The sequence below is a fragment of the Gossypium arboreum genome, chromosome 2, assembly GCF_025698485.1.
Source record: "Gossypium arboreum isolate Shixiya-1 chromosome 2, ASM2569848v2, whole genome shotgun sequence".
NCBI lineage: Eukaryota > Viridiplantae > Streptophyta > Magnoliopsida > Malvales > Malvaceae > Gossypium > Gossypium arboreum.
Window position 1 is genome coordinate 39,886,766 of NC_069071.1, and position 24,850 is coordinate 39,911,615.

The 24,850-nt window shown below is 35.3% G+C and overlaps 1 non-coding gene across 1 annotated transcript; it reads right to left on the bottom strand.

Moving 5' to 3' along the window:
- Positions 1-23,342: 23,342 nt before the first annotated feature.
- LOC128289935 (small nucleolar RNA R71) lies at positions 23,343-23,449 on the bottom strand. The gene has a single exon (XR_008279575.1). It is a non-coding gene; the product is annotated as a small nucleolar RNA R71 (small nucleolar RNA).
- Positions 23,450-24,850: the final 1,401 nt, after the last annotated feature.

Consider the following 24,850-nt stretch of genomic DNA (forward strand, 5'->3'; position numbering starts at 1 on the left):
GGGTTTTAATACCCTCAAACTTAGCTTGAAGCTTATGCTTAACAATACATCTTAATACTTTAGCAAAGATATATTTATTTTACTCTAATTTTTGCATATTTCCAATAATCCTTTTGTTGGTTATGCATAAATTTCCATATATCCATCATAGTTGAAAATTTTGACTTATTCATAGTGTTTGAAGAAATGGGCATTGGAATGGTCAACTCAGGACTAACACTTATGTAACACCCCTAACATGTATCTGTCATTGAAACAGGGTTACTGAGCATTACCACACAAACAGAATATGATACGCACTCACCTTGGGTTGATTTGAGTCTTATTAGTTGCCCGATCATAAATTGGGTTAGACTTTGACTCGGTTGGAAAGAAGATGAAATCAAAGTATGGATTGGCTTAAAAGGGGTCTCAAAAGAAGGGTGTATGATGTTTGGACAGTGGATGGGAATAAACAGCTAAGGTCGAAGAATGAACAAACAATAGGGATTGTTGACCTGAGTCTCAAAATGGCTCTTAAATGAAGTTCAGTTTTAGGAAAATAACAAAGAACCTTGACCCGCTATCAAGCGTGATAGGAACCAAAGGTATAATTTTGAACGCCACATCAAAAAGGTGATAAGTTCGGTTTAACAAGGAAAGATTGACGCCACAAGGAAAATCTCGATAAGTCAAATCAGTCCTAGAATGAATTAAGAGAATTGAAAATTCTCACAAGAAAATGATAATTCATAAAATTGGAAAAAGTCCCTACAATAAGAAAATAACTAAGTATTTGTAGCTAAACAACATAGCTAGCCGAATAGGAACTTGTGAAGCTGATTGGCCATTTGTGTTTAGCTTTTAATGAGCTGAAAATTCAAGAATTAATCCATAAAGGTGCCATGAACCTTCAAAAATGTCCCATGGTGTTTCCCAAGTCATCTTAATAAATTGGAGCAATTATGGACTTGAAACAAGCTAATTAAATTCGTCCAAAGGTGTGAAGTAGGAGAACTGAACGGTCAGATTTTTTTTATCAACTCAAATAAGTTGGAAATTTTCATGAAGTTTCCTTGGAGCTTCTTTGAACGTTACAGCAGCTGGACATTAAATTGAGCTGAATGGCTGTAATAAATTCGGCCAAATAAAAGTGCATGAAAGTGAAATGGGCTGCTTCGGTTAGCTGAACAGCTTTGGTGCTTTAATAACTCAGCTTGGGGCACACCAAAAGTCAAAGAAGTATTAATTTGCTCAAGGACCTTTTGAGCTGCACAAAAAAGGTACATGGGAAATTCCAATGAGCAGCCCTCTCTTAATTGCCGTTCATGAACATGCAAGTTCATGTTCCCTCATTAATAACATTCAATGCACCTTGTTGATCAGCTGAATTAACATCAATTAAATTCGGTCCAAGCATTATAATTACCTGCACATTGGAAATCAAACAAAGTCAGCTCAAGACACATTAGAATTCGACAGCCTTAAGAAAACTTTAATTTTGCTGAATTCAATGCCATGTTCAACTGGACAACACAATTAAATATGTCCTATTCTTGACACCCTAAATGGCTGTAGCAAAGCAAATTAAAACATGTTCTAATTCATACATATTAATTTTGGCTAGAACATATTAAAACCATCTATTAAGCTAAACATAATTATGAGCTAAGCTAATTAAATTTAACTAACACATTTAAACATAATTAAAATGTTCAGATTTTGACTTATTAAAATAAAAACAACCTAATTATTGAGTTAATTTAATTAATTTAACTAGACTCAATTAATTTATTCTAGCATCTAATAAAATACCTAAATTAACCTGAGCTAGGCTTGAGCTCATTAAGCTAAGTTTGGGCTAAATTAATCTCATGGAAAGAACAAAATGAGCTCATTGAGCTAGAAATGAGTTGATTTGAGCTTGTTGAACTGAAATCTAGCTTCATTTTTCACTTGGGCCCTTCGAGCTTAGGTTACTCTCAATAGCGTCGAGTTGGGTCGAAGCATGAAGCGACCGGATTTGTAGCATTCCCTCCCTCTTGAAGATGATTTGTCCTCAAATCGGACCATTTCCTTGAAAAAAAATTTCTGGATCACAATCCCTTTTGCTCATGAACCTAACAGATTTGGTTGCAAAAATTCGAGAACCACAAATGGTTCGGACAGAAAGTAGGTCATCTCCATGCCCTCCCTCTTTAGGAGGATGCCATCTCCAAGTGTCACCTACATAAAAGAGGAAAAGATTAGTGACACTAGAAATTATAAGCCTATAAATACCTTTGAGAATCTTATGCAGAGATTGTACGTAGGAATCAATGCCAGGATCAAAAACAGAAATTGGTCTTACCTTTTCAAAACAAATCAAAAAGTTCATAGATGGAAATAAACCTGAATCACAAGGCATTCGATAGCCATAGTTTTGAACATCAACGTGTCATGTTTCAAATCCCTTAGACAATGATACAAAATGATGTAAATCGGGATCGAAGACAAAATATTCTCTTGCCTTTGCAATTTGGTGTGACAATTTCAAAACCGGCAGCATAGAAAGGATACGATACAATTTTAAGTCATTATCAAGCAAAACATGTTTGAACCCTTTAAACCACAATATGGAGCAATTTTCAGAATCATAAATCGAATTTTGATCTCGCAAGCCAACAATATTCACATGCTTTGTCTTCACACATAGTGCTAAAATTCGGAGAAGATGAGTACGTTCAACACTTTTATTCCAAACAAAATTACAGTGCTCACCTTTACTTAGCAACAACTTAGGATCACATACTTCGGGCTTAAAAACTTAGGTTTGGTCACCCGTTCCAAAATGCCGTAAGAATTTTGTTTTCATCAATAAATCACACACGCCAAATGAAAAGGATTTAAGTAGACAAATGTGCAAACTATCAAGTCTTTCAAATCTCTTTCGAATTGGCATATGAATACAAGAGTAATTCGCACAAGAATTTAGAGACTTCACATTATCTTCGCAATCAAACAGATTGAAGGTTTTACAGAAAAAATCTCTATCACATGTAACCAAATTTTGTATATGGCAATTTATTCTATCTACATCAATAGCCTTACCAAAACAATACATGTCATGAGACAAACTCTTTGTAACGCAACTTGAGATAAATTCATCAACAACAATCAAAGAATGACAATTAATCGTAATAGGGTACGGAGATCTTTTGAAAACCAAGTCATTGGTACCTTTTTCAACATCGTTCAAATCAAGTTGGCGTGATTCATTTGCCAAAGATTTCTTACCTCGTTTACATTTAAACACTTGTGGACTAATGCCGTGTTCGATCTTACCTTTCTCGATCATTCGAAATCTTCTCACATCGGGAAAGTATTGAAGTTGGAACTTGTCGAATGAGTTTTTAGAGACCTAAAAAGAAGGAAATACAATACAAGGACAACTCAAATATAAGTAAGTAGAAAAATTCCTCACTTTCTCTCGATCACTTGTATCTTATTCACTAATCTCTTTTTTATCGAGAACTCACTTTCATTTTCTTTTTCAACTTCTCTCGATTCTGGCTCACCATCTTCTCTTTCTTTAGTCTCTCTCTCTTTTCAATCTTCTTTTCTTGATCAATTTCTTTTTCTTTTTCGACTTTTTTTCTTTTTCTCATTCTCTTTTTGCTTTCTTTCACACTCTTTTTCTTTCATTTCTTTTTTCTTTCAAATTCTTTCTCACATGCTTTTTCGATTTTATAACAAGAGGGAGATAACATAAAAGAATCAAAATGAGAAACCTTTTGTTTGGGAAGATATGAAGGATCCACATATGAAATATGATTATCTTTTCGAGATTGAATCTTCATAGGTGAATACCTTTGTGCATACGAAGAATTACTTGGACCTCCTCGTTCTTCATCGTAATAGGGTTCAAACTCGAAGTTTTCTTTGCTTCGTCTTGAATTCCTCATTGAATAGGAATCATGATATGGATCTCTTCGGGGATGACTTTCCGTGAGCTAAGACTTGGATGCATACGAACCATGTTCACTTATTCATTTTGGACTTCTTCGCAGATGAATACTTTAAATTGTTTGAAGAAGAATTTCTACCTTCTAGTTGGTAGCCTCTAAACGTTTCAAATTCATGGTTTGTTTCATACCGACTTGACTTCCTTGATGAATAATAACCTCGGTATGATTCTATCCTTGAATAATCTTCAAATATGTGTCTCTGAGATGATCTTGTCTTCGTCTTTTGATTTACAGAACTTCAATTCGTTTGGGCTCTTTCTTCGATATGTTCCAAACGTTCTCGTATTGGTTTTAATTGTCTTTAAAGCATTTGACCCACCTCGTGAATAAATTCTTGATATGTTGGATCGGACAGATTATTACCATCATCAACAATACTTTCGGTATTTCGAAACATGGTGTTTACTCACGCAAACCTCACACTTTCTCTCAAAAGGAAAAATTCTCACAATTTTGGCTTTTACACACTCGAATAATCTCACTACACACTCCTGCCTTTTTCCACTCTATTCACTTTTCTCGATTTACAATAGAGTACTTAGACTTAACAGTCGTCAGTGTGGAGTCAGCTTACAAAAATGATTTCGGTTTGGGTAGGAAATGATGTTGGGACCATGGGTAGGCTACAAAAACAACAGATGGGAGTTTAGGTGTGGCCGTTCAGTATTAGTAAGGAATGAAATGATTTTTGGGCAGAAAATTTGTTTGTGTACGAACTTTATTTTTTATTATATTTTCGTAACTCCTCTTTTTTTTTAATTTTTGATTTTTCACTACTGATACATATTCTTTTCCTTTTTTTCACGAATTTTTTCTAATTTTTCGCTAAAATGTAATCCCGGGAATATCAGAACGTTGATTCTTACCTCAATTTTACCACTGCTGATACCAAACGATACGAACCCACCTTGGGTTGATTTGAGTCGTATTAGTTGCCCGATTGTAAATTGGGTAAGTTTTTGGCTCAGTTGGAAAGAAGATGAAATCAAAGTATGGATTAGGCTCAAAAAGGGTCTCCAAGGAAGGGTGTATGATGTTTGGACAGTGGATGGAAGTAAATGACTAAGGCTGAAGAATGAACCAATAATTGGGATTGTTGACCCGAGTCTCAAAATCGCTCGATATCAAACGGACCTCCCCAGAAGGTAATTTTAATATGGCCGATTTCCCCCGTCTAATACAGAGATGCCAAATAATCTTAGATCTACTTCAATGAAGGTCAAATCTGTTATGCTTTAGCCTGTTACCCTACTGCTTAGGGGGTTAAGGCGCATCAATCTTCATTGTCCCTTGAAGGACATAAACTGTATAATGTGTATGAGTTCATGCCTAATGATTAGGATGCTATGATCGAAGTGAGTCAAATGCTCTTAATTAAACTTGTTATAATGCAAAATGTTTATGAATATGACCCCTATTCCAGACGTCACCACTCATTCTTTTGTCAAAGTTTATCCTTATTTCTCTCGAAGTATCATTCATACTCAGCCTGTGGGTTTGTACCATTCTTCAATTGCTATGACCCACCAAAAATGTATGTAAGATGATCCTCTCTTAGGATCGAATCGTTTGATTTGTCCAATCATCATTTTGGACTAAAGAAATAATTTCCTTGAGTTCTTTCAAACCTCACTTACGTGAATTCTTCGAACAATTGTTTTGTTTTAGTTTCTTGTATTATCTAGAAATTTCCAGAGTAATGAGCAAAACTTCATTTGTGAAAATTATTTAGTTCATCTATCATTATTTTAATGCAACATACTTTAAGAATAATGGAAGATGAATTTAATCTTGAGAATAATTAGATTTGAATAAATTTGTCAAAAATACAAAGGAAATTAATCTGAAAGCCTATCTTTGAGAAGAAAAAGAATCTAAAGATAGCAAACAGGACAAAAGTTAGATGCCCTAGATATCGCTGCTTGAGCATTTATATGCCAGCTCCATTAAGACTTTCTTGAATTCAACATGTGCTTAAAAGATCTAAAGTACTTTGTTGATGCCCCGATATGCAATGCGCTTCACTCTTTGTTGAATCAGATATAGCAAGATTACCGTGTGCTCTTCAAAATTTGAGCTGCCCTTTTGGGTTTTCAACTCAAAACCCCTTTAGTCACAAGGTGCCCTTTGCAGGTTTTCACCTTGGCCTTCCCATTTTTTTTTCGAAAACTCAAGGCGCCCTTGCGGGTTTTCACCCTAAATTCTTCTCTCCTTTAGACAAAGTACTTTTTGACTGAGTCTGAATTCACTGGATTGGGCAAACTCTTCCCATCCATTTCTGTTAAAATCAATGCACCCCCAAAGAAGGCCTTCTTCACGACATACGGCCCTTCCCAATTTGGCATCCATTTTCCTCTAAAGTCATTCTGAATAGGGAGGATATTTTTCAGCACAAGATCCCCCTCGTGGAATTCTCTTGGTTGCACTTTCTTGTCGTAAGCTCGCATTATTCGCTTCTGATACATCTGACCATGACGAATGGCCTTTAACCTCTTTTCCTCAATCAAGTTCAACTGATCATATCGCGATTGTATCCATTCAGCTTCATTCAACTTTATCTCTGACAAGACTCGAAGAGACAGTATTTCCACTTCAATGGGTAACACTGCTTCCATCCCATAAACCAACGAGAAGGGAGTTGCCCCGGTAGAGGTTCTAACAGACGTTCGATAAGCTAAGAGTGCAAATGGTAACTTCTTATGCCAGTCTCTGTAGGTTTTAATCATTTTCCTCACTATCTTCTTGATGTTTTTGTTAGCAGCTTCCACTGCCCCATTCATCTTTGGGCGATACGGCGAAGAGTTATGATGCTTAATCCTGAACTGACTGCAAACTTCTGCTATCGTTTTATTGTTCAAGTTCAGTGCATTGTCTGATATGATCCTTTCAGGCATCCCATACTGACAAATAATCTCTTTCTTCAAGAAACGACTTACAACCGACTTAGTAACTTTCGCATAAGAAGCAGCCTCTACCCACTTCGTGAAGTAATCAATGACCACAAAAATAAAGCGATGCCCATTTGAAGCTTTTGGTGATATTGGCCCAATGACATCCATTCCCCACATAGAAAAAGGCCACGGAGAAGTCATAACATGTAGAGGTGAAGGTGGTACATGAATCTTGTCTCCATAAATCTGTCATTTATGGCATTTTTTGGCGTAGTTGATACAATCTCCTTTCAAAATAACCAATAATACCCAAACCTTATGATTTGTCTAGCCATCGTGAAACCATTAGCGTGCATCCCACAAATACCCTCATGAACTTCTTCCAAGATTAACTTAGCTTCCACAGCGTCAACACATCTCAACAGTATTTGGTCCTTTCTTCTTTTGTACAAGATGTCCCCATCCAAAACGTAGTTGCAGGCTAATCTCCTTAAAGTTCGCTTATCATTTTTAGTTGCCTGTTCTGGGTATTTACGATCTCTCACATATCGCCATATATCCTGATACCAAGGGTTATCATCCTTTTCTTCTTCCTCAATGTTACAACAGTGAGCTGGAACCTCGAAGATACTCATCTGAATGGGTCTCATCTCCTCCTCTTTATTCACTTTAATCATTAAAGCCAAGGTTGCTAGAGCATCTGTCATCTGGTTTTCGTCTCGTGGGATATAATTGGAAGTGATGTCATCGAACTCCTCAAGTAACCCCAAAACCACTTTTCGATAATTGATCAATTTAGGATCCCTTGTCTCTTATCCACCTTTAAACTGGTAAATTACCAACGCGGAGTCTCCATAAACTTCCAAGGTTCTTATTCTTCACTCTATAGCCACTCGGAGTCCCATGATGCACGCTTCATACTCGACCATATTGTTTGTGCAATCAAAATCCAATTTTCATGTGAATGGATAATAATCACCATTTGGGGATACCAAGACTGCCCCAATTTCATTTCCCACAGCATTGGATGCCCCATCAAAGTTCAACTTCCAAGGATAATCCTCTATAGCTACTACACACATCAACTTCTCATTTGGGAAATCAAAATTCAACGGCTCATAGTCTTCTAGAGCTCTACTAGCCAGAAATTCCGCTATCGCACTTCTTTTTATAGCCTTCTGGCTCACATAAACTATGTCAAACTCTGAAAGCAGAATTTGCCACCTCGCCATTCTTCCATTCATAGCTGTTGACTCCATCATATACTTTAGAGGATCAAGTTTTGAAATAATCCAAATAGTATGATACAACATATATTGCCTCAACCTTCGAGTTGTCCAGATTAAAGCACAGCACAATTTCTCAATTGAGGAATATCTCATCTCACACTCTGTGAATTTCTTGCTGAGGTAGTATATCGCCTTCTCCTTTCTTCCCGACTCGTCATGTTGGCCAAGCACACATCCCATAAAATTGCTAAACACTGATAAGTACAGAATTAATGGTCTACCTGGATTAGGTGGAGATAACACAGTAGCATTTAACAAGTATTACTTAATCTTATCGAAAGAACTCTGGCATTCCTCATCCCAAATACCTTGGTTGTGTTTTCTAAGGAGGCGAAATATAGGGTCACATTTCTCAGTTAATTGTGAATAAACCGAGCAATATAATTCAACCTTCCAAGAAAACCCCGAACTTCTTTCTGAGTACGCGGCGAAGGCAAATCTTGTATGGCTCTAACTTTGTCTGAATCAACTTCTATTCCTTTTTCACTGACCACAAAACCTAGTAACTTCCCCGACCTAGCTCCGAAAGTGCATTTTGCCGGATTAGGTTTTAACTGAAACTTCCTTAATCTCAAGAATATTTTCTTTAAAACCTCAATATGTTCCTCATCTGTTCGAGATTTGGCAATCATATCATCAACATAAACCTCAATTTCCTTATGCATCATATCGTGAAATAAGGTCACCATAGCCCTTTGGTATGTTGCCCCTACATTCTTTAGCCCAAAGGGCATTACCTTGTAACAGAAAGTCCCCCACAAGGTTATGAAGGTGGTTTTGTCCATGTCTTTAGGATGCATCTTTATTTGATTGTACCCTGAAAAACCATTCATGAAGGAGAACAACGAATATCCCACTGTGTTGTCTACCAAAGTGTCTATGTGAGGCAGAGGGAAATTATCTTTTGGGCTAGCTTTGTTCAGATCCCTGTAATCAATACACATTCGTACCTTCCCATCCTTCTTAGGAACTAGTACAATGTCAGCTACCCATTCAGAATACTTCACCTCTTGTAAGAATCCTACATTGAACTGTTTCTTGACTTCATCCTTTATTTTTGTGACAGCCCAAAATAGACCCTAGCCGGAATGTGGTTTCGGGACCACTAAACCGAGTCATAAAAATAATTAATTGTTATATTCTATGCTTACTATGTGTGTGCATGCATATGTGGAAATTTCATTCTCTAATTTTACCCATTTGTATGAGAAAGTATTAAATAGGGATCAAAGTGAAACATGGTGAAATATGATAGGCTAATTTTAAATGGCTTGTTAGTACATGTTAACAAAAGGTGGAGTTGCATGTCAAATAATCCCTTCCTAAGGAGGAGTGGCGGCCATGACAAGGTTATGGGCAAGGGAACATGTTTCCAACATGTTTTGCTAGTGGTGTATGTAGGAAGTCATAAAATAAAGACTAGCATTAAAGAAAAAAAATTGTTCATCCATTCTAAACACTTTGGCGAATGTCCTAAAGAAAGAAAAGAAAATTTGTTCATCCTTTCTCATCTTCTTGGCTGAAAATACTAAGGGAAAAGGGGAGGATTTTTGCTTCATGCTTGGGTTGGAAGAGACCTAGAAGGAGATTTGGCTAAGTTTGCATCAAGATTAAGGTATGTATGAGGTTGTGTTGGGAGTTTCATGCATGGTTTGGTTGCTAATTTGATGTGCATGTTAGCCATGGCTCAAATCCTTGTTATGCCATGGAAATGGTATTTGGCCAAAGTTGTTATGGTGATAAAGCCATTGCATGCTAAGTGTGAAGCTTGATGATGATGCATGCAATGATGGATTGTCTACTCTTGAGTAAGATTTTGAGTTTTCTTTTGTGTTTAACCATGATTGAAGTTGAATGGAGCATGATTGTCATATTCGCCATGATGCATTCATGAGCATGGTTCATGCTTCTTGCATGTTAGTTAAAATTTGTATTTTTGGATGGCTATGGACACCTTGAAATTCGCCATGCTCATATTGTATATATATGTTTGCACATGATGTTTTGGCTATGAAGTAAGTGATGAATATATTGGTTTAAAGAAGAAGATGTGGAAGAATGCTTGTGAAATTGCAAGCACAATTCGGCCTAGCACACATATAAGTGCTTGATGCTATATTATAAGTTTTGGGCCACAATGTGCAAAGCATTAACTAGTAAAATGCATGCTGTTTTTGTGAGGTATTAAGTGCAAAATTGACCTCAACATGTACATGAATATTCGGCCTTGGGTAGCCTATTGAAGGCCTTAGCTTTTCCTTGATGCTCAAATAAATTGTATTGAATTGCTTGATGTAGTATAAAATGTGCATGACCATTGTGTATTCAAGCTAAAGAGTGGCCATATGACCATTTAAACTCCTTGTCATATTCGGCCATAAGCAAGCACAATGAGGTTTTAATAAATTGAACTTGTTTGAATTAGCTCAAGAGCTAAGAAGGCCACAATTGGACAAGGGGAAGGAAAAGGTGATCGAATAGCCGAAAAAGCCGTTCGACAACATCCGAGGTAAGTCCTCAAGAAGTGACCTTACTTGAATTATGTGAGATGAAGTATGGATGTGTATGATTATTGATTTATGTGTGTATGCGAAATTGAATGATACCGGCTAAGTCCCAAGGCGAATATGCTTGTGAATATATATGCGTTTGAGCCTTAGTAACGAAAATGAAATATGTATGTCCAATGATTATTGATGTATGTGTACATGAGAAATTGAATGATATCCGGCTAAGCCCAAGACAATTATGCTTGAAATTATATCCGGTTAAGACCAAGGCAATTGTGCTAGTGGCTATATCCGGGCTAAGACCAAGGCATTCGTATGCGAGTTATTCTATCCGGCTAAGACCAAGGCATTTGTGCACGTGATTATATCCGGTTTTATTCGAAGAATCTTGGGCTGGAGGTGAGTGTTGGTTGCTGTAATGAATTCAATTAGTACACTCGAAAAGCCCAAAGGATAAGGTACGTTATATGTGCATTGAAAGTCGACATGTTTGAGCAACATTCGCTCAATCGACTAATGAATTTCAGTTATTAAATTGATTGATACTTTGTGAAAGTATATAATGATGAAGTGTGAAGTAAGAATGTGTATTAATGAAATGATGCATTTGGCTATGTGAATGTATTGCTGTAATTAGAGCTGATTATATTCCTTGAGACTTACTAAGCATAAAAAATGCTTACCCGTTACTTTGGCTCTCTGTTTTATAGATTTCGCTCGATAGCAATCGGATTCGGGATCAATAAAGTCGAATTCATCCACACTATCCACGCCTCTATTTTGGTATAAATTTTGGTTGAACTTTGAAATGGAATGTATAGGACTACCCTTGTTGGTTGAATATGTTGTGATGTATATATATACGGCCATGCGAAAATGGCTCGTAAAAGTGAAGTATCGACTTAGACTAATTGTGGTTTGTATGTATATATTTGGTGTCATGATGTGGCTATGGCTTGGAAATGGGAATGTTGGTCATATGATCAGCCATTGGCATGGTTAAAATGATCATATATGAACCTATGTATGGCAAGACTAGTTGGTTCATGGAGACTACCAAATAGGTAAGACCTACCTTAAAAACAGATGCTGCCAGCTGCAGTGACGTGAATGTGAAAAATCACCAAAATTCGTAGGAATGGAATTAAATAGTGAATAAGCTATGTAAATGAACCTTGATGAGTCTATTTTCATATGGAAGAAACGAAATGGTCATAGGAGTTACATGTTAAGAGATATTAAAGCTATTGTGAGACAGGGCCAGAACGGTTTCTGGGTTCCCTGTCGCAACTTTAAAAATTTACTATAAATTATAAAAAAATAATTAGGAGACATACCTTATATTTAAAGATTCCATTTTGAGTCTAGTTTCATTAGAAACAAACGGCACCAGCATTAAAGCCCTGTACAGAGAGATATTCAAGTTATACCGCACGAAGGTCAGAGCAGTCGATCCCTGTAACATGGGTGATTTTAACTAATAAAATGTACCAATTGGCCGGACCAAAAATTCTAGAAATAAATCCATGGATGGATATATGAGTCTAAATTCAGGGAAAATTTACGAAACCAGTTTCCGAGTTTTGAAACTCGAGATATGATTTTTAAGGCGACAGTGACGCAGTTTTCCAGCCTGACTGGAAATGTCAAATGGATGGGCAAAACAAGTGAACTTGGCTTGTTAACCCCTCGTGTCCGACACCGGCGATGGTCTCGGGTTCGGGGTGTTACAATTTTTAATACGATATCTGGTCTCTTTCTTTGCAACTTCTGTTCAATTGGTTTACAATCCTGTCTTATTGGAAGACGATACACCACAATATCAGTATTTAACCCTGGCATATCTTGATAGGACCATGCGAAGATATCCTTGAACTCACGTAACAACTCAATCAGTCCTTGCTTTATATCATCAGCAATATGCGTGCCAATTTTCACCTCTTTCCCTTCCTCTAGGGATACATTCTCTACTCTCTCTTTCTCATGTGGCATAATTTGTTTCTCCTCCTGTTTTACCATCCTCAATAGATCCGGAGACACATCACAATCCTAGACATCTTCAAAATCCTGAGATTCCTCTAAACACATGTCTTGTTCGCGAGAGAAATCAGGATTTGTAATATTAATGCTCATGTCATTGATTCTAGGTACCTGTGAAGTATAAAGAATATACAAAGAATGAATGAATTTAAGAATGATTATTTATGTGCTATGAATAAGAATTGCAAAAGTTTAACGGAATATTGGTTGATAAAAAAAACAATACTCGTTCAAATTGATAAAAGTTATGTTTTATTAAAAAAAAATAGATGATCGTAAGCCCATCCCACAAATGTAATCCTATTACTCCTAGGCCCTAGAGTAACAAGAATGTTTTGAAAATTACTCTGAAAAATTCCCAAAGACTACAGGAAACTCCTCCGCAGTCCAATTGTTCAGAAAGCTTCCCGGTTCGTAAGGGCAAATGCCCTCAAGGTTTCCTTGATCAGTCCCTTCTTCATGAATGGCATTGATGGAATGATTTTCATTTCCAAACACCCCCATCTCTAGGTAAGCTATCCCTCTTGATACAAAAGTCTAGGATATGTAAGGGAGCGTCTTCTTTTGGTTCGGCTGTGACCCTCTTCTCTCTTTCTCTCTTTCTTTCTCTTTTTAACCTTAACTAATTAGGGTTTTTTTATGGATTCAAATGCATGTGATGTGATGCAATGCAAATGCATGAATGCAAAAGAAAAGGAGATGTTGATCTTGAATTCAATTCCATTAGAATAACTTTTCTAGAAAACAGATTTCTTTACATGAAAATAGATTACATATGCGATCTTGCCCTTCGTAGTCCAAGTAAACGCTGATATTTTCTTCATGGTCGAATCTTGTAAATTTTCCAAAAGATGCCTTTGCTAGCTCCTTGCTGTTTAATCTGAGCCTCGATCTCTTACTCGCTTATCTCTATGATGCTAATCAAAAAGTGCCGGCTCTTGGATAATCTTCATTGGCAATTAAATCAAGTCATGTATTCCTTCGTGGACTTTCGGCTTTCTCTCGTCATGCTCTTGGATAGCCTTTTTTGGCTTGAATCTCTGGCAATTACATCATGTATTCCTCCATGGACTACCAGCTTTCTCTCGTCGTGTTTACTTGGACTATATTCAGACGACCGCACTATAATCTACTTTATCAAGAAATTCGTTTCCTTATGACAAACTATTCTATTTAGGAATCGAATTTCGAATCAACACCTTCTTTTCTTTGATGTAATGTAATGTAAATGCATGAACGCAAAAAGATATTGATCTCGATTCAGTTTCATTTTAGAAAACGTTATTTAAGGAACAAAAGTCTTTTCATAAAATGGATTACAAATACGCTTTCGCTCGTAGGCCCAGAGTCTTAACCCTATCTAATAACAAAGCTAACTCTTGACCTCTATCTGAACTGCCCCGCTTTATATTGCCTTAGGACGAGTAACGGTGCATAGCCAACGACTCCCCAAATCCCAGGAAGAGGTACCCAATCAAAACTGCCGCAATGATAAAGGACTTCATTAGGAGTCATCTAAGGTGCTTTCCACAAAACCTCCTCCTCTCGAAGATTCTGAAGAATATCCATCCACCTTTCTTCTGTAATATTGTCTCTCCTTGGTGTAGTTGCTGCTTCCTTTAAGGGGGAATAACCCTCAAAGAACACTCAGCAAGGAACCTTCTCAAGCTTCCAAAAGTGATTATGGAACCATACTAACAACAACTGTGCGCATCTAATGAATCTACTTCACCGGCTCTCCGACATGTACTTCAAGGATCTAAATGTCTCAGCTAGGATTGCTAGCACTGATGTGTTCTGTTTACCAATATGATCAAACAAATCTACGACTGCCTCATCTATGTGCCCTATCGTCTTTGGGAAAATCACCAACCCGTAAATACTTAAGGCCAAAATGTTGACCTTCTTCTTCACATCTGGGTGTGTCAATATCAGATCCCTTAAAATGGCCTACGGAATGCACTTACTATCGCCCTTTTTACTGCACTCGAGCTACAGCCCACTACTCACTCATCCCTATGATCATTACTAATTTCCTCACGAAAATTGGGAGACTAGCAGGCCTAACATAAGCTTTGTTACCTTGAATTCTCGAACAGCGAAGCAAGGTTGTATACTCCTCCAAAGTAGGCACTACATCTACCTCTCCAAATGTAAAGCAACTATAAGCAGGGTTCCAGAACTGTATCATAGCTCGAAACAAATGCTTATCTACCTTAATGTCTAGCAAATAAGAAAGATCTCTATAAGTCTGAAAGAAAAGCTGTCTAGCCTCATCATCCCATTGGGCCCAAATGTCCTTCATCTCTCGAAAATATTCTGTGTCGAACTGATACGAGTAAAGTCCCACAACTCTGATGTAATCCCTTGGTGACACTATCTCCTTTCTCTAATTGGGTTTTCTCTGACCACGCACAAACGGAAGAGTTGTCCTCCACTTTAAGATATTTGTTCCTTATTACAAAACTTCCTAACTCAGAAATCGAACCTTGAATCGACACCTTTTAATGATGAATGATATGTGATGATGACAAAATAAAAAAACAAGGTAGTATCATATAAAAAGATGTAATAAACAAGCACTTATAAAGGTAGGTACTAAAGGTCATCACCATGCTACCTAGAGCAAGCACTTAAAGTTCACTATATGTAGTTCAGTTCTAAAGCAAGGGTACCTAAACCAGCAGATTCCTCGATCCTCACCCATTATAGGCTCATATGGACCAAGTTCAGTTTAGGAGGATACATTTCCCTATGGCCATATGGAGATGAAAATCTCACGAAGACATAGGTACAGTATCCCGGAAGCAATCCACTAGCTCATATGAAGGTGAAAACCTCACGAAAGCGTAGCTTCTCACTCCCACTTAAGGGTGCAACCACAACGGTCATGCAAATGCAATGTATGCAGATAATATAACAAACATATGCATCGAACACATGAAAAAGGATGTTTATCTTTAAATCCTTTCAAATTTTTAACATTAAGATAGAAAGTTATCAATTTTTGGCTTGACTCTCTTATTATCCCCAGTGGAGTCACCAAGCTGTCGAAACCATTTTTTAAAGGGATGTTTGAAAATTGGGGATTGACTTTTGAAAAACGAAAATAGGAGTCGCCACCAACCTTTTTAGGTGTGATTGGATCACCTTATAAAACGTTTTGGTCTACGAAAATTAAAAAAATAGGTTCGGGAGTCGGTTACGTACGAGGAAGGATTAGCACCCTCGCAACGCCCAAAATTGGTACCAAATTGAATAGTTTGTTGTCTTAATGTCAAAAATTTGAAAGGATTTAAAAATAGAATCCCTTTTTTAAAACCAGAATTATTTAAGTTGAAAAATCGAGATTCCTTAGCTCCGAAAGAATACAAACATCACATCCAACATGATAGGACACGATATTCTTAAACTCTCGTAACTGAAATCATCTCGGGATTTACAAAATCTATTTAGAAGGATACTTTAGGCATTTAGACAAAAGGGAAATCGCAACCGAACATGTTAGGACACTATTTCCCGAATTCCTAAATACGAAAAAAATTGCCTCATTTTAGAAAATTTTTGGATAAAATATGACAATTAAATGAAATATATTTTTCAAAATAATGATTTGAATAAAATTTTTAAAAATAATTTACTAAGAGTAATACTAAAAAAAATTAAAAAATGAAAGAGTTTGATATGATACTAAAATTATTTAAAAAAATTAAAATATATAAAAGAAATTAGGGAAACATGGATTAAATCAAAATAAAAAAGGGTTGAAAAACGAAGATGAACAAAGAATAAAATAAGAACAAACCGTAGAAAATAAGAACGTAAGAGGGAGAGAAATTTGAGTGAAAGCTCTCAAAAATTTTTATTATTTCCCAAAACTCCAGTGTGTTTACAATGAAAGGAGAGGCCTTTATTTATAGTTGAACCTCCTCAAATCCAACGGTACAGATCAATTACATCAACGGTTAAGATTAAAAGGTATCTACAAATTAAATCTCTAAGATTACAAAATCATATCTTCTAAGATTGCATATCATATCTAAGATTGCAATCATATCTAAGATTGTATTATATCTAAGATTGCATATCATATCTAAGATTGCATATCATTGAAGATTATATTTCCATATGATTCAAGCTTGTAGATGGACCTTAAATCTTTTCAAGTAATGGGCCATTTCGATTGGGCCAAATTATATTTGTAATTCTGGACTGAACTTGGACTTCATTTTTTTTTTGGGTTTATTATTTTTGTTTTTGGACTTATTTCTGGGCCCGGGAAAAATTGATTGTCTACATAAGTAATTAATGAAAATGAAGTAAAAATTGCATCTATAATTCATATATTTTCTAATTATTCTATTATGTTCAAAAATTAAAATTAATCTAGTGACGTTGCTTCCCTAGCAACAGCGCCAACAACTTAACTGCCTTTAGATGTACTAACTTCCAAAGTAAGAAACCTACACAAAATATATGAAATAAGTGATATATGTAAGTACATAGGCTAGGTTGTAATATAATTACAACGAAGTAAAAGAGTACTCTGTAGATCGTACCCAAGGGTGGCGAATACTAAATTAATCCTAATCTAAATACAAATAGATCTATTTATTACTTTAAATAAATTATAATACAAATAAGCATAAAGAGAGATTTTTGGGATTTTGAATAATAATAAAGAAAATAACATAAATAAATAGACTTTGGAAAATGAAAGATGTGAACTGAATCGAATCTAATCATGGGTGATTAGCTTGCTTTGGTAATCATAACCAATTGTTGCTTTGGGTTTCTATCCAATCAACTAGTCGTCAATCTAACAAGATCTCTCGATCTTCCACTAAACTGACAAGTTGACAAGAACTACTTATTTCTCGACCTCATAGTCTAGATAGGTTCGAGGCTTATGTAATCACAGATTGACCATACAAATTTTAGGTTGATTCCCACCTAATGACTTTTAGGGTCGCCAAGCCTAGGGTTTAAGTTCTTCCTCTCCTGAATAGTTGATCCGCTGAATAGTTGATCCACTAAGAAATTTCTACACAATAATTAATTAGTAGTACATCCACTCGCTAATCCGCCATAAGAGGATTAATTCCTTGTAACACCCTATACCCGGACCAGTTGTCGAGCCTGAATATTAGGATGTCACACCACCATCACACATCATACACATTACCAATTGTCTCGCTGTTAAGCAAACATCTTCCATCTTACCTTTTTGAAGTATTTATAGTCATGCATATTCTAGTCATCATTAAAACATGCTAAACATTCATCAAATGAACTTAAAATAGGAATTATACATGTATTAGAATCACCTAGCAAAATTTCAAAAGTAATCACGTAGGTATCGATACTGAAACTGAGGTATCGATACATGTATCGATATTGCTTGAAAAATCAGTACAAAATCAGTATTCTGTTTCTCACCTAAAATAAAAAACACAAGAAAATATCGATATGTTTCAAAAAGTATTGATTATTTTATCATGAGTATCGATACTCATGATATGGTATCGATACCAAATTACGTTACTGACTTCTTACAGTTTCAAAAATCATGGAGCTATCATTTTTAAAACTCGAATATCGATACACCTGCTCTAGACATAAAAAATACAACCTTACAAGGCATATAATCTATTCCAACCATAAACCATTCAACATGTAACAAATTCCTCGTCAAGTAAACATCAAAATGACCACAATAATAATTAAATCATCAAAAACATGTTCCTGTAGGAAAATGATATAACAATAAAAATATCCATAAATCCCAAAAATAAATAAGCTATGAAAATAACCAAAACATCATGGAAAAGTTCATGCAACATTTCTACTATATTATCTTTATTTCCCGAAAACATAATCAAGTAAAAAACACCTACAAAGTAATGCTAAGGTCTTGCTTGGACCACTCCCTTGGAACCACACCAGAACACAACTAATTTGCGATGGTTTAAAAAGGAGTGGGTGAGCTTAACAAGCTCAGTGAATGCTCAAAATAATTATCACGCAAATATGTCATCATGCATTTACAAATAACTAAATAGCATAATTACAAAAGTCTCAGCTTTAGTGTCATATTATACTTATTCAAGTTTAACTTATTGTTCATTTACATATTAATCAGATACTCGTTTAATCATATATCACATTACACAAAAACACATTTATTGATAATTTGGCACTTGAGGCTATGAAACATAAAAGTGGGCTCTATCATCACTCACCGGATACATAGCTCTCCAACACACCAAATGACTCATAGAGTCAAACATATCCCAAAAAGCAACACTCTTCAACACACTAAACATATCCCAGTAAATGGACCTTAGCTCACATTCCATTATCTCTCAAAATCTGTCTCAGGCCTTAATGTCCCAAAAACACAACACATATAGGTAAAGACTCACAATCCTATGGCATACCAACTATATCCAATGGTCTCAAAGAACACAAAGCCAAAATATTCGCTATTAAACACTTATATTACTTACCATTTTCTGCATTTTTTCATTGAAATTTAACATTATAGGCACAACATAATTTTTGTCATTTGACATGCATAACATGTCCACTTTTCCACTTTCATAGCAAACATCACAAGTATGTAACACATGCCATAACATCAAATTTTAGTTCTCATTTTCACAACACATAAACACATATTTCATAATCTAAACATGGGTATGAGAAAGCTTACACTCGGAATTTAGAGTAAGGGTTTAAACTACTTCTAAATTCCCAATTAATGCAATGAATCATGTCCACAAGCAACGATTCCAAATGCTGTCTAATTACACTTACACTGAAATGTTGAAGCTAAGGACTTACCCCAAGCAATCAAAGACATAAGCCTAAACTAAGTTCTCATGAAACCAAAACCTTCGAAATAGAAAACTTAAATTCCAATTATCTTGGTCTACACTTAATATTTTTGCCTAAAATGAATTCTGTTCATCTAATTATTCACCTATAACAGATTCTTAACCTTTAAACAACACAACCCAATTCATGGTGTCAAATTTTTTTGACAAGTTATAGCAATATCCACAAAAAATCATTAAAACACAAGAAATCATTAAAAAACTTTGAAGTACATTTAGAAACCTTCTAATTACTTCAAAATTAATTGAAAAACACTTTGAAACCATGTTTTTACCCAAATTTATGAAATATACTATTAATAATCCAATTTTTGACTTTTATTTAAAATATGTGATTTAATGGTTAAAAATTCAATTTAAAGGATCAAATAACATCAAAAGCTAAAAAGGAATCAAATTGTTACCTTAATTGATGAAAAAATGAGTGTTTGATAAAAAAATGAAAACCCAAAAATTAAATAATGTAGAAATCTATGGTGTTTTGGTGCTTTTTTTTTTAGATTCTACAAAGATTAATGACTTGGGTGAGGATAGAAATCAAAAGAATTAAAGCTTGTATAACAAAATCGAATAGAAGAGACTTGGGAGAGCAAGGGACAAAAAAACAATAAAAAAGGATGGGGTTTTCGTGAGTTTGCTGTAGAAGAAAGGAAAAATAGGTTGAATTTTAAAATTTGATTTAACTGCTTTATAAACACACATAAGAAAAGTGCTTGTATTCAAGCTCCTCAAGTGCAAAAACTAATTTGATATGCTACACTGAATTATGTTAGATCACCTACTTAACCATCTTTGCTCATTTAGTTAGATCAGAAATTCTTCTTGTTTATGCAAAACTAACTGAACTCAAAGCTCATTTTGAAATCCTTGAAAGAATCGCTCGCAACTTTCTTTTTCTATTGACACTAACTCAAGAGCATACTTGTTAAGTTGCAAGAATTCTCGCTTTTAATCAACCACCAACATAACACACTGTTTTAGCATCATGGATTCTTGCTTTCTTTTTTGAGATACAATTCGTCGATATATTTCTTTTAAAATTCAGAGTGGAAAAATGCCCAAGCAATATTATTAGCTGACACATGATGGGTCACTTTCAACCACCACTAGTACTATTCCTCTTCTAGAAGAGATACTGCACATGTAACACACTCGTGCAGGGAATACTCTAACTGTTGTAGTACCCGATCTCTCAATTCTATAAGGACCTTTAACGAAGCTCGTCGGGCTATGGGTATTGGTGTAGCCTGCGGAACAACTTATTGATAAGTCCAAATTATATAGGTTTATTTAGCACCTTTTCACTTAGAATTTATGCAAATTCTGAGCATGTGCACAACTAATTGTGTTATTATAGTTCATATTAAGACATTGGACATAATTTTAGTAAATTTTTTAATTTTACATAATTAGGTGTTAATTATACATAATTTCACTTTATTATGCTACATTTTAATTTTTGTTTGCTTAATTTGATGTAGTTGGACCACTGAATTGATAAATGTTGGAGCCAATAAAAACACACACATGGACATGAGCTACTATCCACTTCATGTGGACAACAAGACAACAAATTTGTCCCAAAAAAAGTTGATTAAACCCAATTGAAAGTTGTTTGCTGAGAAGGGCTAGTCTGCAAACTAGTTGGGTTGCCAAACCCCTCAATAATAGGGAGAATAGCCCACTTTGGCTAGGGCATGAAGAGTAGACCAAATTAGATTTGGAATAATTCAATCCCTACATGTGTAAAAAAATCACAAATCAATCCCCAGCTAATACCTTGATTACCATCAAACCCCTTCCATGATTCATGCATTAAATCAAGCATGAATCAAGCAACTACTCAACCCTCATCCCACAATCTATGGATGACCAAGAAAGGGTGAAATCCAAGGGATGTGCATGCTATTTTTATAAAATTCCTAAGCTCCCCTTCAAGTATAAATAACACCCACCATCCACCTCTCAAATCATCCCTCAATTTATAATATTTCTCTCATCTTTCTTTACTCTCTCCTACGCCTATGCTCTCAATTTTCCCCTTTCTTTAGCAAGAATTTCCTTGAGAAAATCCTCCCTTGGTTGGCCACCTTGAGGAGTAATTTGCAGAGGAGCAACCGTGAGAATTAGAGAAACCTACCACGATCAATCTTCGGGGAATCGCCAAACTCATCAAAGAGTTTCTTCTTCTTTTATCTTTTCAATTGCTCTTAGTTGTTCAAACGTGATTGCTAATTATTTAAATGTTTTTTCCATTCAAGATGATGACATAAATTTGTTTTAGCTAGAATAATTACAATGATTTGATTAAATTCATTTGATTCATGTTTATGTTGTTCTGTGCCCCATTCATTCGTGCTTCCAATTAAAATAATTTATGTTATTCATGCATTAAAAATATGTTTGGATGTATTAGAATTAGTTGATCAATCCTAATCGGATAGTGATTAATGGACACAATAATTGGAAGGTGCATGCTTAATTTATATCCAACCCAGAATAAATTAAAGGTTTATAATTACTCAAGAGAGCACTATTACCTTGCATAAATTTAGGTTTTTGTGTTTAATTTTCTTTTTAAAACTAAGCCATCCCTATTACTACACATAAATTCTAAGGAATCCTTAGTTAAATATGAACATAGAAATATATATGTTTTTCTAAGTATAAGATTTCAAAATAACTTAAAATAGATTTCAAGTTAATGAATGATCGAGTTGGCATGAATTTTTTTCCAAAACACTGTTAAACATTATGGAGAAAGAATTGAGTCAAGTGTTGTGATTATTCTAGCTTATTCATGTTATTGTTTTTAAAACTTGTGAAATTGCTGCTAAAATCATTTCATCGCATTTTATTTCATCTCATTTGCATTTAGTAGTTAATTTATTTAATTTTAACATCCATTGTCTCAAAATATTGTGTTTTCTTAACAAATTTGTAAATTATTGATTAACAGATATTTTCCCTCTGGAGAGAATAATTCTTTTGGTTACTTATTACTTGATAATGACTGTGTACACTTGCACATTTCGTTGCGAACCAAGTTTTTGGCGTTATTGCCGAGGACTATGAATTTAATAATTATTTGTGAAATTATTTCTTGCAATTTGGTTTATTTATCTTTATGTAATTAATTTTTTATTTTTTGTGATCTTATTTTCAGTTGTTTATGAGCATAGATCGAATCATCGATTTACTCTCTGTAGACCCTAAAATTGAGCGGACATTTAGTCAAAGAAGACGAGAAAGACTTGCCCCGAGAGAAGTTGCAGAAGTGGACCTTGAAAATCAAAATAGAGTTCAAGAGAATGGAGTCGCTTATACGCGTAACCCAATCCTTATTGCTGACGATGGGGATCGAGATATAAGAAAGTACACTGTCCCACTTTTTAATGAGTTAAATCAAGGAATTAAGAGACCCGAGATCAAGAAATCGAAATTCGAACTAAGACTGTGATGTCCTAGATGCTTCAAACAATGGGCCAATTTAGTGGAATGCCCACAGAAGATCCACACTTTTACCTTTGACTATTTATGGAGGCGAGTGATTCCTTTAAGATAGCCAGTGTAACTAAAGATGAATTTAGATTGAAATTATTTCCATACTCGTTGCAAGATAGAGCATGAGCATGGCTTAATTCTTTGCCAACAAGTTCAATATCTACTTGGCAAGGATTAGCTTAAGGATTTCTGCTAAAGTATTTCCCACCTAGAAAAAAATGCTAACTAGAGGAATGAGATCACAACTTTTCAGCAAATGGATGACAAATCCTTGTACGAGGCATGGGAAAAATTCAAAGATTTATTAGACAAATATCCTCACCACGAAAATTCACATTGCATTCAGTTGGAGACACTTTATAATGGTCTCAATGCATACACTAGAATAGTGGTAGATGCTTCAACAAATGGTGCTCTCTTATCTAATGCTTATAATGAGGCTTATGAAATCATCGAGAGGATAGCCAGTAAAAATTACCAGTGGCCTTCAAATCTAGCAGTTTTAGTAAGACAATTAGCCAGAGTGCATGAAGTAGACGCCCTCACCTCACTCTCAGCTCAGGTATCTTTTATCTTTTCAATGTTGGAACAATTTACTACTAATGGTTTTAATGATGTTCCAGCTCAGCTACCAAGTCAATTCAATAATATTTCCTATATTTAGTGTGGGGACAGACATTCATTTGAGAATTGTCCATTAAATCTAGAGTCTCTTTATTATGTAGGGAATCAAAACCAAAATAGAAGTGGACACGGATCACAGTTTAACTTCTATAATCCTTTATGGAAAAACCATCTAAACTTTTCTTGGAGTAACCAAGAAGGTGGACTGAATAACACTTACATGCAACATAGTTCAAATCAATCTTTAGGGTTTAATCAACAAGTTTAGAAACCATCACTAGCTAAACCTTCCAACAATTTGGAGAATTTTTTGAAGGTGTACATGGTTAAAAATGATGCATTAACCTAAAGCCAAGCAGCAACAGTGAAAAATTTGGAGAACCAAATGGGTTAGTTAGCTACGGAGCTTCATAATAGACCACAAGAAGCCTTGCCAAGTGACACGAAAAATCCAATGAGTGTGGGTAAGGAACATTGTAAAGTAGTTGCTTTATCAAGTGAAAGGATTTTGGAACATGAGGAAGTTGAGATTGAAGATGAACTTGTCAAAAAAAAGGAAAATCAACCGATAGTTGAAATTCCTGCACTAGATATGCTAGAATCTACAAATTCTAAGGAGGTAAAATCTAAACTTATAAATTCTAATAATCTAACATCTATGTTAGGTGCAGAGACATTGCCTCCAAAGTGATGTCCAGTCCAAGCCTAAGTTCCACAACCTCCATATCGTCAATGACTCCAACAACATAAGCAACAACAAGATACTCAATTTAGGAGAATTTTGGATATATTGAAATAGCTACGTATTAACGTCCCGTTATTTGAAGCTTTGGATCAATAGTCGAACTATGCTAAAGATATGAAATAATTTTTGTCTAAGAAAAGAAGGTTTGTGGGGATTTAAAACTGTAGCCATACTACGGAATGTAGACTATTTTTCAGAGCAGGTTGCCTCCTAAGTTGATGGATCCGGCAAGTTTCACCATACCTTGCAATATTAAAGAATCCTATTGTGGTAAGGCTTTGTACGATTTGATATTTAGTATCAACTTGATGCCTATGTCTATGTTCAGACGATTAGGTATTAGTGAGGCCAAACTGACTACT